This window comes from Gossypium hirsutum, chromosome D11, assembly GCF_007990345.1.
Source record: "Gossypium hirsutum isolate 1008001.06 chromosome D11, Gossypium_hirsutum_v2.1, whole genome shotgun sequence".
Classification (NCBI taxonomy): Eukaryota; Viridiplantae; Streptophyta; class Magnoliopsida; order Malvales; family Malvaceae; genus Gossypium; species Gossypium hirsutum.
In genome coordinates, this window is record NC_053447.1 from 47,062,444 (window position 1) to 47,082,098 (window position 19,655).

Genomic DNA, 19,655 nt, shown 5'->3' on the forward strand with positions numbered 1-19,655 from the left:
AGAGTTCATTTATTAGATAATCTATACTTAAGACTCATTTTATAATGTTGTTCTACAAAAACTGTTTGCTTGTCACTCTTCTTTGTAAAAACTCGATGTTAAACTAATGTAGCAGAAAAACCATTTTTCAAGTCATTTTAGAAATATAGTTGCCTTATCGATTTGTTTTTCAAAAACGGTTCTTTTGCAATGCAGCTAAAATTAGGGAAGCCTAATATCATGCATTTTTCGGTTATTATGCTTGAGTAATCCATACATGCAAAAATCCTGAAAAGAAAAGTTACAAAGCCACAGACCATAAATGATTAAAAATTACAAACCAAAACCAATACAGACCTAATAATACTTATTAAGAATGGTCCGAGGTCCAAGGTGATTCCCCGTATGTCGAGTCCGGTCCTAATTTCGAGGTTTACCTGAAAAGTTAAACATTATTAGGGGTGAGCTTATGAAAGCTCAGTGTGAGTGGAACAGTTATTTAAACAGACAAAAATATTGAATATAGTGAAACATATTAGCTTTAACAAAAGAATATAGAACCATCATTGGAATTTCATATCATTACATAGCCATTATCAAATTAATGTCAAACGGTGTATGAGCATGGGTCATCAGTCATTCAAGTAAAAATCATTAATTTTGATACCATTCAATACAACACAATCCAATATGTAACATAAATCAATAACATTCAAATATGTCGTAAGCATGATGAAATGCAAAAAAGATTCCTACCTATACCATCTGCTACACACCACGAATTCCCCATAACTTGTCTATAAAACTCCAAAAAATGTGAGCATAGCTTGATGTGGTAAAACCACTGAATAATCAATAACGCAAAAAATCTGTCGGATATCAAATAGTGCGATACAATTACTAAAAACATATAATATGCGATAAAATCGCCAATCCCCTCGGTACTCTAGGTGTAGTGCACTAACTAAATATTAATGCAGACTTAATATGCCGCTGGTACTCCACGGAACTCCTTCGTCAACCACAAGATATCCCATCCCAATGCAAATGCAATATGTCACACAAACTCATACATAATCATATCTGTAACAACCTGTTTTCAGTGGTGTCAAAAATAGTGGTTTCAAAACCATGATTCCGGCAAGAGAATAAATATTTTAATATTTATTTAAAGTCTATAGGAAGTTTCGTTAAGAAATTTTGAAGTTTAAATGGTTAATTAGGTAAAAAGGACTAAATAGTAAAGGTTGCAAAAGTGGGTTTCTATTAGTTAAAAGGACTAAATGGCTATGGAAAGGTAAATTAATGGAATTAGATGGTAATTATGTCGTAATTAAGTTATTGAATAGTTATGGACAAGGTTAATTGAAATTTTTGACTAATAATAAGGGTAAGACAGTAAATTAGTAAATAAACATAAAGATAATTAAGCCAAATATCATTATCTTCCTCATTTCATCAAGCTTTGACCGAAATCACCATTAGAAGGGGAGCTTGGAGCATTTGGTCACTTCTGTATTGTGCATGGTAGGGTTGTTTTATTGATTATTATTTATTTAAGCTTGTTTTAGCTTAATCTAGCTAGCCCAGGGGTTAATTTGCAAATTTTTAAAGGTTGAGTGACTTTCCATACTTGATTTTGAATGTGTTTTGATGTTAATTGATAGATTATTACCATTGGTTGTTAAGCAAACATGTTTTGTTAAGTGACTTTTGGTGAAATTGTGTTTAGGGATTAATTAGTTAAAATAGTAAAATTTCATGGTAACATTATGAAATGATGGTTTAAGTGGGTTGATATGAGTCTCTAAGAAATTTGGCTAATTTGTATAGAAGGTTGAAATAGTTAATTTTCAAGTTACGGGTTTAAGGACTAAATTATGATAAAGTTAAAATAGAAGGGATAATTTCGTAATTTTATGATAATGTCAATTATAGATTGAATTGAATGATTAAGGTTAATTGAAGTACTTAATTGAATGAAATTATCTATTTAGATCAAGATAAACAACAACCGGACTTAAATCGAGGAAAGGCTAAAGCTTTGGATTAGTCTCGAATTCTACTTCTACAACTGTAGTTATTGAGATAAGTTCGTATGAACTATAATCATATTAATGATAGCTAAATTGATTATCTACTATATTTTGTTAGTTATAAATAGACTTGAATACACATAAATCAATGTTTTGAGTAATTGACAGATGTATATAATCCAGTTTGAACCTTAAGAATTCTTAGGATATGAATGGCATGTCATTAGGGATTTCATGTTTCGAGTGCTGGTCTTGAATGTCCTAGCGAAGGCTGAGGTCTTGCATCTATTGCGGATTCTTCATAGCTCGTGTGAGCAGCATCGTGTAACTAACATTTCGACCCACAACTCGTGTGAGCAAGCCCATTTCACTACACATGTGAGCACTATTGAAAAGGAAATGTTACGGTTATATGGAAAGGCACACTATGTGCGAGCATTCCTGAGTATCCAATGCAATTCTAGATTGTTCAACAGGTAAGTAAAGGAAATGAGATGGTATGTATACAATTGGATATTGGTTCATGATCTTATGAAATGATTAATGTGATAAATGATGTGTACATGAAAATCTACTTATGATATGGTTGAACTCATATGTATCATGTATGAACTTACTAACTTGTGAGTTTGATGGTGATTATATAGGATTTTATTAAGCCTTTGGTCTTGGTAATGATGTTATGCTTATTCTAATAACTATGCTTAAGAATGGTAAGTTATGTTCAAGTTTTTACGAGCTTACAAAGCACTAGTTGCTTATGTAGTTATTTTTCCTTTGTTTCGTAGATTATCGGAAACTCGATCGTTTGGACGTCTGTCGAAGATCTATCACACTATCCTAGTTTTTGAGTTATTTTGGCCAAGGTTATAAACGACATGTATAGGACTTTGTGTAAAGGTAGTTCATGAATTCGTTAATGATCATTTTGGTACAAATATGCTTATGGAGTTTAAGTCTTGTTTGATGAACTTTTAATGCTTGACAGGTTTAAGTCATTTGGAAACTTTTAGGTACTTGGAATATATGGTTCTTTTTGGTATGTTTGACGTGAAATGTGAATGGTTAGATTGATGTTATTTGGTAGTTAAAGGAATTAGGTTTTGTGCTTGAAATGCGATTATGTTGCTTTGCTTTGGTTAATGATGTTTTGGTATAAATGTGGTATCTTTGAATGTTAGATGAAATAAAGTGTTTGCAATGGTATGCTTATAAGTGTTTGAAAGGTGTTTAGGTCTTTTTGAATGTATGTACAAATGGGATGGTTGATTATGTGTGTTTTGGCCTTGGAATGACTTATTTTTAGGGTCAAATTATGGTGCACATGGCCTGTGACACAAGCTGTCACATGGTTGTGTGATAGATATGGCCTGGCTACATGAACATGCATCACTTGTTAATTTTTGTGTATCAAGTCAGTGTGTTACACGACCTAGCACAGGGCCTACGACACGGCCCTATGTCACAAGTCAAAGAGTTACATGGTCTGACACATGGCCTGGGACATGGTCGTGTGACCCAACTTAGTGAGTTACATGGTTTGTGACATAGGCTGAGACACGACTGTGTGTCGCTTTGTTCGATTGTTACACAGTCTGGGCTATGTCACATGGCCTGGCCACAGGGCATTGTGACCCCTATTTTCAAAATTTTTACTTTTTCCCAAATCTTCTGATTTGTTCAAAATTAGTCCCGAATTGCTTCTAAACTATTTTTTAAAGCCTCTAAGGCCCAATATATGGTCCAAATGTGTTTCTTTGGTTGGTTTTTAATGAGTTTTAATTTAATTAACATTTAAATTATTATTGTTCGGATTTGCATGGTAATACTTTGTAACCTTAATCCGATGACGGTGACGAGTTAGGTGTGTTACAATATCTCAATACTTTTTACATTTATTTGACATGTTCAACATGCCCTCAATAATCACATACTTTCAGTAAATGGAAATAGTGTTCCAACTTTCAAATTACCATTAAGATGATATCATTCAACATTACACAATTTTACATTTATGATTTTCCATTGTGCATGTATAGCAACCTTTCCAATATAACATAGCAAACTATCCATGAAATTATATCATTCATAAAATCATATCTTAACAAATCATGCTATATACATGATCAATCTCATACCAAATAACACAATCATGCATTACAATACCATTCACACAGTCACAGTGTCAAACTAGCAACTTTGCTAAAATATCAATATATTAGGGCTCGAAACGTACCTGTTTCGAAAACTTACAAAATTAATTATTTGGCTATTAAGTCAGTCCAACAAGCAAGCTAAATAATCAATTATATAAAAAAAACTATCATTTTTAATTAAGTTTTTGAGTTTAGGACACACTTTATTTTATACTCTTTCGCAACACACTAGCGAATCTTCCAATTTTCCTTAAAAAATCTTAAATGAACCTAAGTCAAAAATCAGTATAAATTCCATCAATTCATCTCTTAACCATCCCTTAAACACCCACTTTATGGGTTCCAATCAATCATCAAAATTACTACTATTTTACAAATCTAAACTAGCTAGATTTCTTACAATATTTTGTTGCGAATCGTGAGCGCGAAATCTTTTGGCTTTACGGTTGATTTGGGGTGTTCCAGTCACTACCTAGCACAATTACATACTGGAAAATCAGAAGCTAATATTGATTAAAATCCATCATTTAATCAATCCATAACCTTTTCCCAACAATTTTGTCGAAACAACAAACTAGTTTGCAATTAATTGCACTTACACTCCTCGAATTGTTAGATCTGGATGGCTAATTGATCAAGAACGTCTTTCCCCAATTAACATATAATTAAAGGCTGATTAGGAGGGTTCAAGAACTCAAATTAATACTAGGAAAATATGGGCAAGAACTAAGAAACAAAACAACCCCTTTCTTGTACATAGGCGTACGTACCACCACCCGCGGTGGCCAAATTCGGGGCTAATTTAAAAATGATTTAAAGATCCATTAAAAATATGGAAAAAACCTTTAAATAATTTAAAATTCCCATAAATTACAGATCTAGAAAATTAGGTTTTTAATTGACAAGATTAATCAACAAATTGAAGAAAAAAGAGATTTTACACAAGCTAGTTGAGAGAAATAACAATGGCACTTTCTTGGCAATGTTCGGGATCGATCTTGGAGTTCAAGATTTTGAATTTGGGGCTGATTTTAATGATGAAAAATACCAGCAAGATGGTGGAGAATATGTTAACGAATCTTGAGACAAAGAGAAAAAAGAAATAAATGGTAAAACTAGGTGTAGGCGATGGCAACAATAGAGGAAGAAAGAAAAAAATAGAGATCAAGGAGAAGAGGAGAGAGGAGGAATGACTAGGGTGAGTAAAAATAGAATAAAGGCTGATTATTTTGTGTAAAATTAACATTTATACCTAGGGTTACAAGGGTGTGGATGGCAGACACATTATAAACAAGGAATTTTGTAAAAAACACTAGTTATTTTACATGGGAAAGGATTTGAACTTAGGACCTTAATTTAATTTTCATGCTTTTGTCTTTATCAATTAACCACCAGGCTATTTTCTTATTTTTGAAATAATTTTTTAATATTTATTTTAAAAACAAGAAGTGTCACATACTAGGGTTTGAGGAAAAATTAGCAAAATAATAAAAATGGTGTAATAGAAGGGCTTTGAACTTGGGTTTCAAGGAACGTTTTACTAACACTTATCCAGCAAACCAATATCTCATTTATTCCTAAAAATACATAGATAAATCTAAAAAAATTAGGGCATTACCACTCACTCTCGATTCACAAACCCGATTCTACTAACTCTCAATTTTTGGGATGTTACATTATCACTCTTGTTAGAGTATGCCCAAAGATCAATCATGAGATGGTTGTAATAACATACTTGATTTATCATGTTTATTAATATAAGGCATTACCATTATTATTTCAGTTTCTTTTCTGTGTGCATAAATAAACTGTTTTATAGTAATGTCTTGAGAATAATATGATTATTCTTAAAAGATCCTTAGTCAAGTATTATTGTTGGGTAGGACAACAATAATGCATTAAGACTAACATGTAGTTGATTGATGATAAAGAGTTGTCATTGATATGGAATGTCAAGGTCGATGCATGAATATATGTGTTAGAGAACAACATATTGGAGTGACCCGTTATGAGTATGTTTCTTGGATTATTATGTAATTGTCACAAAATTACTCATAATGATTAATATGTATATGATCCTCAGACTTGAGATCATCATAATCCCAACATCGTGAGTTGTGTATTTTAATACAGTCAAACGTACACCGTAACTGGTTGTTCTATAAAGGTTGATGTTGGATATACCATAATATGTGTAGAGGGATATGGTTGATCGATATAGGATAAGTCCCTCCTACATAATGGGAGTAATATCTTAGGCCACTTGATTGAGTGAGACTAGAAATGTATGGTCATGCTCAAATAAGCTGATATGAGATGTCATACTTATTTGTATATCATAGTCTACTTAAGATACCAAAGAACATGGAATGGACTATGCAAGTGTGACTATTCTATGACTTGTGTCCAATCCAGAGATAAATGACTTAAGGATTATTGCATGAAAGGTTAATCATAAAAGGTTATGTTGAATCATGATTTCTTGTGACTTTGGTAGCAATGATGCATTGCTAGGTGCCACTCATTGTTTGTAACATTGGAATCGTTATAGTATTACTGCTAACGTTACAAGAACCTACAGGGTCACACCCTATAGTTGAAATGAACGGAATAAAACATAGTTGGTATTGTGTTTGGTTATCACTTGAATTAAATTAATTATAGAATTAATTTAATTGGGTAATCAAATATCGAACACATTATATGTACAAGGTTGTTGTAAACATTAATAAACATGAATTTGGTTAGTATATAAATTCAAATAAATATATAGTTTACCGAAATCATTATTATAATTAATGTAATTATAATTTTCGGTTTAAAAAACGTTGATATATTTATTTAATTTTAAGAAACCCTAAAAAGGGATATAAAATCCCATTTTTCTTTGCTTGGTGGGTCTAGTAGCCGTCAAAGCAAAATATTCTCAAAAACAGCTTTTGGGATTCTTTTCGTTTATTGTCAACAGGGTAGATTACGTAGAGGTCGGGGTCATGATAGATTGCGGCTAGATTCGATAGCAGATCAGATTAATCGTTGTCGAGGCATCGCTGTCTACTCAGAATCACATTCGGTAATTTCAAAACCCTTTTTCACCCCGATTCGTTCCTCACACATGGATCCATGGTTAGGATCGCTGGATGTTTTATTTTTCCACTGCGCCGTAGGGGTGCCGGTGTTCCAACAACTCTGCCTTTAAGCTTCGTTACCTCCCTAACGATAGTCCTACATGGTAATCTAAATGGGTTTTAAATGCCAAATTGGATGTCTAGCTGGGATGAAAATAGGTTTTTTAATTAAATGAATTTAATTAATTAATATTGTTAAATTAATTACACCTTGAACTGGAAAAGAAAAACTATTCCTCTCATTTTTCTTTTAGAAATATTGTCATCTTTTTTGAATCTGAGCATTTAGAGGATATACAGTTTCATAGATGTTAATTACTACTCCTTTTGCATCGATTGCTTCCCCAGAAATCATAACTTGGCTAGAAACAAGCTCAATGTTAGTCCCACAAATTTTGTGATCTTTTTTTATCATCTGAGAAGGCTTCTTTCTGATTTGCTCCATTCGAACTACGTATCACATACGAAGCCTCTTGCAATAACTCATTTGTCTATTGTAACTTGAGCTTTTTTTTCAGTACTAGAAGAGGCTGGATGATCTCATGATCCATTTGCGTCTTGTGATAATCTATCACTTGTAAATTATGATGCAAAGCAAGTCATGTACTGCCACCATCTAGAGACCACTGTAGAAGTTCCCCATACTCCTTCCTTACTATGGAGATAGATGGGCCTTTTGTTACAATCTGAAACTAAAGATGCAAACTTCTCAACCTGTTCCATTGAAGGTGCAGTTCCAACCTCCACTGGAAATCTTATAAGTTCAACTTTCCCAGATGAAATAGCATTATTCATGACTGCTTGATAAAATTTATTCCCCATACTCCTTCCTTACTATGGAGATAGACGGGCCTTTTTGTTACAATCTGAAACTAAAGATGCAAACTTCTCAACTTGTTCCATTGAAGGAGCAGTTCCAACCTCCACTGGAAATCTTATAAGTTCAACTTTCCCAGATGAAATAGCATCATTCATGACTGCTTGATAAAATTTATCCTTAATAGTCTCAAATATTAGATCAATAATGGTTTTAAATCCTCTGTCACTTGGCCACCCATCCAAAAGGCTATCTAACAATCTTTAGACTCTCTTTCTTCTTTGCAGATGGACAAACAAACAAACTATCAAATTGCAAACAATGTATCGCATGGATGGTCATCCTTGCGAGGAAAACCTCAATTGTAACAAGCATTTTTGAACCTTTGCAACCTTCTTTAGACATGCAGGCTTCGAGAATCGTTAGGTGTCGAACAATAGCTTTTTCAATCAAAATGGAAAAGAAAACTAAAAGAAAAAGGAGATGAACAGTTTTTCTTTTCTAGTTCAAGATGTAATTAATTTAATAATTTCAATTAATTAAATTTATTTAATTACTTATTCTCCTTCTAGCTGTACATCCAATTTGGCATTTAAAATACATTTGGACTGCCACGTAGGACTGTCGTAAGGGAGGTAATAGAGCTTAACGACAGAGTGACCACTTCATAACAAAATGATAATGTAAGTGACTAAAACGTAACATTTCAAACATAAGTGACTAAAATGTAATCTAAGTCAAGCAAAAGTGACTATTTTTGTAGTTTACCCATAACACATAAAAACTAAAAATAAGGCAATTTTACATTCCACTGGTAGTTAATTTTAATCTCAAATCACATGAACGAATGGCCACAAAAACTTATTCATGGAGGCGAATGTTTGTAAACATAGATTCCAACACAAAAACTCAAAAAAAAAAATTAATAGGGTTAATTGTGTTCATTTCAATGGAATTGCTCTTGGGATATTATTATGATGAGATAAAATTATTAGGGTTAATTGCAGGCATTGAATGAGAAAAAGTGTAGTTAAATGCTAAAAAAATAATACTAGATGCCACAAATTAGAAAAATATAATAATTAAGGTTGTTTGAATTGTATCGAATTGATTGATCGGATCAAAATCGGTCAGGATATCGGTTCGAAGAGGGATTTTGAATCAGTTGACTAGGGTACCAATATGGATTGGTTGAATCGAATAAAAAAAATTGGTTGAATAAGATTTTTAATGGTTTTTTTATTTTTATAAATTTTATGATTTTTTAATCAAATAGAACAGATCGGTCAAATTGATTGGACCAAAAAACTAGTGACCTGACCAGTTTAACCATTGATTTGATTCTTAAAACCTTTATAATAGTAGATACCATGAAATAATTTAGTGATAAAAGTGAAAAAAAAGTAATAAGGAAAATAATGTTTTATAATATTACAATATGAATATTGTAAAACTAGTAGCATTGGTGTGGTAAATATGTTAAGTGATGTATTTGGAAATTGCTAAATTTTGGGTAAGAGAAAGTGCGCAATTAATATATGCATATTGATAAAGGAAATTGCAACATGATCACCTTGAAATCAATTGAAAATGTGAATAAGTATAAAAGAAATAATGTGTATGTGTGTGTGTGTGTGTGTGTGTGTGTGTGTGTGTGTGTGTGTGTGTGTGTGTGTGTGTGTGTGTGTGTGTGTGTGTGTGTGTGAATGCGCTTGCATACCTGTGTTTATGAGATAACATTGCGATATTCAAAATGCTTAATTGTCTTCACAAGTTATTTTGAGAAAAGTTCATAAAGTGATAGTGGAATAACTCAGTGAGCATTTAAAAATGTATGAATGATTATAGTTGACATGCAATAGGGATTAGTGTGCAAGCTTTTTTTTAGAAAATGTTGTTTAGTGTGAAGACAACACAATATATGCCTTATGGCATAGTACATAAGTGCATAGTGAAGGTTTTGAGTGTTTTGGTTGTGTTGGTTGGAGCACTTTTAGTGCAAAAATCAATGTACGAGGTTCGATTAAAATCTTCTGTATCCAAGTTGTATTGCTAAGGGATGTGAGGAACAAGATCACAAGTTTGTCCAAGTCACAGATTTGGCCTAGGGCTTTAGACGAACAATGAAACTTGGATTTTGACTCAAACTTGAAACTCAAAAAATATAGTTAGATCTAATTGAATAAATGAACAACAAGTAAAACAGATTGAATAACTAATAAAGAATAAGTAAACCAAATTGGAAACTTAGGGATCTCGAGAGTCCAAGTTTCCAATTAGGAGAAAACTTGTTCTTGATGAATTTGGGATAATTTCAATTTTCCAATTAAGAGAAAACAATTGATTAGAACATATATGAAAGATTAATGATTAAAACTTAATGAAATCAAAAGGAGATTCGGCTTGCCAAGAACAATGAAAACCCAGATGTTTGGATTGATTTGGGTTGTTCTTGACGATGAAGAAGTTGTCGAAATGAGATCTAAACAAAAGAAACAAAACATACTAGTAATTGAGCAAATTGAATGAACAAGAAACCTAAATCAAAAGAAATAGAGGGGAGACTGGGAAAGAGTCCAAAAATGATCAGAATTAATGTTTCTTGAGTGAGAAGAAACAATTCTTGAACTTTAAAGAAGCCCCCAACTAGACTTGAAAACAAGGAAACAAAACACTTTATTAGAATGAAGAATTAAAAAAAATAAAAAATTGTTTTGGAACAAAAATAATTAAAATAGCAAGAAAAGAAAAAGAACTCCTATTTTTTTATTAATTCTTGATGTTTCAAAGTGGGAGAACGTCTTTTCTTGATGAACTATGACCTGAAATTAAATAAATCAAAGATTAAAAATAATTAAACAGGAACAGAACATAATAAAAAAGAAAAGAAAGAAGATAGATGGAAAAAATGGAAAGTGGCATGTAGAAGTCTTAAGGAGCCTCGGAAACCAGATGAATCCACAACCCCCTTCAAACGCTTTAGTTTCCACTTCAAGAAAAAAAACTTGACAAGAAAAAACTTGAAAGTGATCCCTACAATCTGAAAAATTGTTAACAAAAGAAATCAAATCAACAAAAAAGAAAAGAACTCCTATTTTTGGAAGATTTTTAATGAGAGAATATAGGAGAACACCCTTCCTAATTGAAACATGACTTGGAATTAAGTAAAATCAAATATTAGATTCAAATAACAAGAACAAAATGGAAAAATAAAGAAAAGAAACGAGATAGATGGAAAAGATTTTTTTTTAAAAAAAAAGTGGTGTGTAGAAGTACTAAGGAGACTTAGAAACTAGATTAACCCATAACCCTTTTCAAACGGATCTAATTTCCCCTCCAAGAAAGAAAGTTTAGCAAGAAAAAAACTTAAAAATGATCCCACCATCAGAAAAGATTGTTAAAACTCTTTTAAAAGAAAACTCGAGAAAAATTCTTGAAGAGAAAAATTCAAAAAGAATTTTATTAACTCAAAAGAGAAAAGTTGTTGAATGAACTATGAAATATGTATCTAATGAAAAATGAAGAGGCATTTATATAGACTAGCTAAGTACATCCAAATAAAACTCTCAAGTAAACTAAAAGTCTAATTAACCTAAAGAAGAAGTAGTTTTAAACTAAACTTTCTTGTTGACATAATACTACTAAATGACTTAAAATACGTAAAAATATATCTAAAATACTAAATAAATAACTAAAGAAATGATAAGTGATCTATTGTAATTTGACATGTCAAATTAGGCTTTCTATTACACTTAACGAGCTTGTTTCTGAGTAATTTATATTTGTCATATTTCTACTTAATTTCTATACATATTTTTGATAAGTGAATTAGTGTATTTTACGCTACTTTTGAGACTCAAAAAGACCAAATGCGCCATCGAGAACTTAATGGTTGCTTAAGTGTTGTAGGGAGTCAACAGAGGCCCGAACGTGAACAAAAACATCACCTAGAAAGGGGTTATTGCGATATTAAAGACTGGAATTTGTGATACCTCGAACAATGCCATGAAGAGGATCGAGGCCCTTCATAGTGATATTGCGATATCCAAGCATGGGTATTGCGATATCCAACTCCCGAAGGAACCCCCATTTCAAGACTGTCATGGGTATCATGGTAACCAGTCATAGGTATCGTGATACCACTACCTGACGTGGAGAAAAAATGACTGCAGGGATAGTTTTTCTCCAACACCAACCCCAATCAGAAAACGTCTAAGGACATTTTGGTCACTAAAAATTAGGTTGTAATCCACTTAAAAGCCATTTTTGGCTAAAAAGAAAGAGGAGAGATATATTTTAGGTTAGAAAGCTTATTAGTTTTAAGGTGTTTCTTTCATCTTTTAGTTTAGGTTAGCCATAGGATTTAGCTTTCTGCAACTTCTTTATTTTTCTTGTATTTTCTTAGTAAGTTAGTTATTTTACTGTAGGTAAGTGTTGTTTACCTTTAAACCCTTATTTCATTTCCACCCATAACTTTTAATATTGTTTAGTTTCATTTTCAGTTTCTTAGATAAAAATCTGATCTTTTATATTTTTCTTCCTCACCATTTCTACCATTTATATTTTCTTCAAGTTTTTACAAGAAAGTTCACATTTTTATCATTTTCCATTTGAGTTTACTTTGATGCATATGTTGTTTGAATATTTGGTTTTTGTTGGTTCAGATATGAATATTTGTAGCTAAATCTTAGGGTGATTGGTTGATGGAAGTGTTGTTTAATTAGTCTTTGATACAAGGACTAAATCATAAAAATTGGACCAAATCAAATAAACTTTAAAACTTAAGATTGATACCCCTAAGGGAATATCAAGATAAGTGAGACCGAGAGGTAATCTTATGGGGCACCAATTCATTTGTTTCGGGTTAGTCGAGTGAGGTCGAAAGATAAACTGAATGAATTTATCTTATTTGGTAAATTTGAGGCCTAGAGGTAAAATGGAACCAATTTAGGAGTGTTAGTGTTTTAGATCCATAATTTAAAGGTTAATGGAAAAATGGGAATCAACCAATTGCTCCTTGTTATCGTATTCAGTATTTTTATATTTTGAGTCATTTAAAATTTATTCCTTTACTATTTTAGGTAGTTAATTAGTTTTATTCAATATCGTTTATGGCCTGCCATAATATAGTGCTTAGCAAGTAGCTAGCTAGACTCCTTTCTTGCATTTATTTTTTAATAGAAATCAGTAAACAATTGAGTCATTTGGGTTTGATCCTTGGAATACTTCGGTGTTCCATTATAACACTAAAAATATTACAACTAACCTGTCACACTTGCATACATTGCACTTAGTATTTGATTGATTGTTGTTTTAGTGTTGATTTCTCTCCCCCATTCGCAAGAGTAAGGGAGAGTCGGTCAAGTTGTTGGTGCCGTTGTCAGGGTGTCGATGTTAAATTTAGCGAGTTTTAGTGATTGATGCATGTATTTAAGGAGATAATTAGCCAAATCTAGGTCTATAGATACAATAATTTATTTTTCTTTGATTTTTTATTTGTCTTGCCTTGTTGATAATTTATTGATAGTCATGTTTAATGATGACTATAGGTGGCCCGGAGGTCCGTTCGTGTCTGATGCGAATGGTATTTCATCACCTAGCTAGGAGCAAGAGGGCTACCATAGAAGGCAAGGAAATGATCCTTCTAATGATCCTTATAGTTATACATGTGGGGTGGGTAGTGACAACCAAGGATGGGAAGGTATTCACCCAACATATGATCCACACAACCTGTATTCTTCATATTCTTACAAGGATAAAGGTGCGTATTGGCAAGAGCCTAATGAAAATCACTACCTAACCACTCGGGATAAAACATTTGAGGATGACATGTCTAAGTTCCAAGAAAGTTTGAAAGCCATAAGGAATCAGTTGGACCTCGTGTTAGAATTCATCAAATGTCGAGCTATAGAGAATGTTCTAGTGGATGAGTGTGTGAAGCCGATCAATGTTGAAGTTAAGGAGGAGGCCCCCTATACTATTTTTGAAACAAAAGGCTTGAAGGTTAATTTTCAACAATAAATAGAGATCAGAGAATCAAGTAAAGTATTAGGCAATATCGAGGAAATCTTCAACTCTAGTGAGGTAAGTGTAGAGGAGTCCCCACACTTTTTGGGCATCGTAAAAGAAATCTCATGCCACGAACCAATCGAGGATGTGCCCCGGCAGAGGAATATTCAAATAGAGGTAGAGAATTTAGAAGTTGAGCTTGTGATCTCGATATTGATATGAACCGCCTCGATGTTGAGTCGAGTCGTATTTGAGTTGTCCGATAGTGAATTGAGTAGGACAGATTCGTTTCGGTTTAAAGTTAACAAAATAAAGATAATGGCTTCAAACAAAGGCAGTAGACAAAATAGATAAGAAACAATAACGAATTAATTGGCTAAGACTGAGAATGAACAAACAATAATGGATTGTTGACCGAAATCTCAAAATGGTTCTTAGGTGTTTATCGGTTTAAAGAAACAATAAGAAACCTTGACCCTCTATCAACTATGGTAGGAACCTTGGTATAAGATGAACCTCAACCCACTATCAAGGATGATAGGAACCTTGGTATGATGAACACCACACTATGAAAGTGATAAGTTCAGAAACAAGAAATGGATAGACGCCACAAGCTAAGCTTGATAAGTCAAATCAATTTCGTAAGAACAAAAAGAATTGGATAAATCACAATTTCAAAGATTTAATGTATATTCAGCAATAGTCTCTTCTCTAAGGCATATTACATCTATTTATAATGCTAGAACAAGGTAACCGAATGATCAAAAAAATCCAACTTCATGTGCCATAAAACCTCATGTCTTTTCTTATGCTTGAACCAAATAACTCCTTCTATAAAATCAATTCAATTCAGCTGATTTGAATGCCTTTAATGGCTTAAAAAAGAATCTTGAGTTGTCCTTGGCCAGCTGAATAGACACCATCTTTTAACCAGCTCCTTAATGACATTTAAAAGGCTTGATTAAATTCTCTTGAAAGCTCCAAAAAATGGCTGGAAGAAGAAGGGTTGCTGCCGAATTTTAAAGGGCATAAAATGCTCTTTAAAAACTCCTTTAATGATTTTTAAGCTTCCTTTATAACAGCCCCTTTAATTGTAATTGAAAATAACTTGAACAACCACTTAATTCAATTTATAATAGCCTTAAGTTGTAACAATTATGAGCTGAAAAGTCACTGAAATTAAAAACTTCATTTTGCACTTGGGCCCCTCGAGTTTGGGCCAATCTTGGTAGCATCGAGTTGTGTCGTAACATGATGCGGCCGGGATCACATCAATATAGATGATCCCTCGGAAGGTGTGATGGAGTGAATTTGTTTTTTGCAAGAAATGACTCAAAATGTACATATCGAACTCAAAATGTACATATCCAAATGGCCTAAGTCAAGGCGAGATCAATATCTTCATTTGTTGAAGGATGCCTTGATCAACCCAATGATGAACAAACGAAAAGGGCAAAGTTTCTAAGACTTTGCAAAAGTTCCACTTTGGGGGCATGGCGTATCGCCTGAGAGAGATTTTGAATTCATATTTGTTTTGTAAATAATTAACTTATTGAGCTAAAACTCCATTTAATTTTCTTGTTTAGTTTAGTTTTTAATTTATTGCATGAGTAGATGTAGGATTTATAAGATTTAATTCTGTGTAGTTAGAATGAAAATTTTAGAAATTTTTGTGTACCATACAATCGTAATGTGATACCCAGGATAGTTTCAAAATTGGGGAACCTAAAATTTTAAGGATATCACGATACCCAACCCTTGGTATTGCGATACCGCTGTCGATTTTTGCAAAATACCCATTTTGGGTATCGTGACTCGCGTGCTTCTAAGTTTAAAATCCCCAACCCCTCAAGAATTCCCAAATTTCCCTCATTTTCAAATCTTAATTGTTAGATTTGTTTTAAGTTTCTTTTATTATTTGTGTTTGCTCTTCTTGGTGTGTTTCCGAATTTTTTATGTAGGCCACCCACTCGAAGATTACACTACCTTTTCAGACGCTAATGCGAAGGTGGGAAACCCAACCATACCACGATGAGTAATCACGCCGCTAAGAAATTCTAGTAACCTTCTTTCTTTGTCTTGGGCTACACATTGAGGACAATGTGTAATTTAAGTGTCGGGGGTTGCATATTATTTTATTTTTCTTTGTTTATATGTGTGTTTTGCATGTTTTCGGCTTTTATTCCAGTTTTCAGAAAAAATTGAAAATATTTGTCTTTATTTTATTTGTTTTTCTTTTGCATGGTGCTTGAACGTGATTGGATTGATAATTAATAATTTGTGGTATGTTTTTGGTGCAATAAATTCCTTGAATGTATAAATTTTAACTGATGATTGATGAATTCTATTCTTTTAATGAATTCTATTCTTTGTGAATAAATTATTTAGTTCAATTAGTTACATTGATTAATAAGGTAGAGGTAGTAAAAAAATGTATGAAAATGTTTTCCAAATGATTAATAATTATATGGATAAATATGTAGATGCATGCATTAGGATTTAACATTATTCATGAAAATAAGTATAACCATGTTTTAGTTTTGTAATTGTTAAGATGTTAAGGGATGACCTAAGGCATTGTTTGTGTAGCCTAGAGCTTAAAAGACCAACCGTTATGCTACATGATCTGCCATAATTTGATACGGCAAGTTAGGCTTTCTTGGTATACTTAAGGAGCTTATTCTCGAGCAAAATAGTGTCTTTTGCGTAGTTTTTTTGTAATTTTTGTATTTTAAGTTAATAAGTAAAAATGTCTCATTTTTCTCATTTTGTGACCCAATTTGTCCAGCAGTGCCATTAGGAGGCCTAACGTGTGATTGAGTGGTGTATGGATGTGTTAGAGGGTGAAAACAAGCAAGAATGGCACCAAAAGAAAGGGTGTCACGATATCCACTTTGGGTATTGTGATATCCACCCTTAAAAGAAGACCCCTAGGCTCAACACTGTTCGAGGTATCGCAATATCCTTTTTTAGGTATTGCAACATCGACATCGTCAGGGGGACAAAATTGGACAAAAAGGGTAGTCTTTGTCCACTTGGTCCATCAATCACCCAAGGCCCGGTAGGGGCATTTTTGGCAATGAAAATCCACCAGCATTCAACCTAAAATAGTCTTAGTTTTAACCTTAGTTTTTTCTAAGTTTTTCTTAGGTTTTTCTGCAACTTTTCTAGGGTTTTCATTTACTCTTCTTCTTTCTTAGTCTTAGAGCTTATTTTTCTACATTTACTTCTTGTTATTAATGTTCTTAGTGTTAGTTAAGTTAATTATCATTGTAGCTTAAGTTTATTTACACTTTCAATCCTTGTACCTTGGTTGTAAGACATTTTTAGCTTTAGTTTAATGTATTTCAATTTCTTCTACTTTAAATCTGTTAAATTTAGTTCGTTTTATGTTTATTGCTTTAGATTTTCTTGTTGAATGCTTTTAGTTTCATGTTTTTTAAGTTTCCTTGCATAAAAATCTCAACTTTTGTATTTTCCTTAAGCTTTACTTTAATGGTTACTTTTCTTTTAATTTCCATGTTCATTCGTTTTATTTTCGGCATGAGTAGCTAAACCTAAAAGGGGTTGGTTGATGAAGATATGGGTAAACTGACTTTTGGACAAAGGACTAAATCATAATAAATTGGACTAAATCGAATAGACCTAAAAAATTAGGAAGTGGCGCCCCTAAGGGAATATCTACGCAAATGAGAATGAAAGGTAATCTTGTTGCACACTCATTCATTAGTCCCGGATTAACCGGTGAGATCGAGAGATAAATCAGACTAATTCGTCTAAGCCGGTAAAATTGTGATCGAAAGATAAAATGGAGTCACTTAGTAATTTAAGCGATTTAAGTCCCTTATTTAAGAATCGGTGAAGCACATTGAAATCAACCAACCACTGTTAATTATTTATTTGGTTAATTTCTTAGTTTTGTACACTTTACAATTTAGTCCCTAAATTAACATATTTAATTTTATTGCGAAATTTGTTTCTTATGAGTTGTCATACTATAAAATCGTATCAGTAACTGTTTAGAATCTTTCATGTATGCTATTTACCACTCAACCGCCATCTCTTTTGGGTTCGATCCTTAGAATACTGCCATGTTCTATTGTAACACTACAAATATTACAACTGACTTGTATGCTTGCAATAAAGTTGGGCTTATAAATTTTTTATAAAATCATTTGTTTTATGCACACGTGCGAATGCAGTGACTACATTATCCTTAGTTCCCATATTTTTAGCCTTTAATCATCTTGTTTTTTGATGAACTGACTTCTTTTAAGCTAAATTGATTTACAAACTCAACCTTTCACAACCCCTAGTCTTGAAAAGCACTATAAATGGACATTAGGCCACAGACGTTGAAGGTTAGGTAGAAATATTGTGGAGGTCTTAAAAAGGACTTAACTAAATAGTGAAGAGATTTGTTTGATATGGTCAATATAAACTCTTACAAAATGGGCATAAAATGAAAAATATGAGTGAATAAAAGCATGGTGAGGGTCAAAAAGCATTATGAAAGTTAAAAACATTGTGAGTGAAAAGAGTAAAAAAATTTGAAAAATATGCTCAAAATGAGAAATCAATTAAAGAGCAAAAAAAATTTTCACTATCATAGTGCACTGGTACTTGCTAAGCTATTTATACTAGCCAATATTGAGTCGTTTCTTCCATATTATTGGAAAGGAAAGGAAGTAGAGAGAGGAGAAATAATGTGGTGAGCTTGACGACCACATATCGGGGGGAATTGGGAGCAATGTCATGTGCTATATTGTTAATAGTGCTTGAACCGTTTTAAGCTGATCTTTTCCTTGAAAGCATACCAACCTAAGCCTTAGAATGTTATAAGCCAAAAAGCCCTATGTAACCTTAACATCAACTATTATAAAAATGAAACTTGTGAAACTTAATAAGAAATAAATAAGTTTGATTCTTTCATATACATATCCATTATATCCACATATCTTATTATGATGGAATAACAAAAAAAGATTACTGTTTTTATAGAATACTTTTATTCCTGTTTACCTTGTAACTTTATAAACTAAAAATAATTTTCTTGGAAAGTTTTCAGTTCACAATGCATCATTCTTAAGTCGTATATAGAAGAATTTCTTACACTGGACATATATGTTCATTGATTTTCAAATCCATTCATTGTTCAAGAGTCGTCTTCATGTGCATGTTTTGCCTGTTTGATCTATAATGATTTGACGTGTCAAATTAGGCTTCCCATTGCACTTAACGAGCTTAATAAGTGAATTAGTGTATTTTACGCTACTTTTGATACTCAAAATGGCCAAATGCATCATCGGGAACTTAACAGTTGATTGAGTGTTATGAGTCAATGGAGGCTCGAACATGAATGAAAACATCACCAAGAAGGGGGGTAGCACGATATTAAAGCCTGGAAGTCATGATACCCCAAAAAGTGCTAAATTGAAGAGGATCAAGGCCTTTCACAGTGGTATCGCGATATCCAAGCATAGGTGTCACGATATCCAAGTCCCAAAGGCAAAGATGGCTTTTCCCGGAT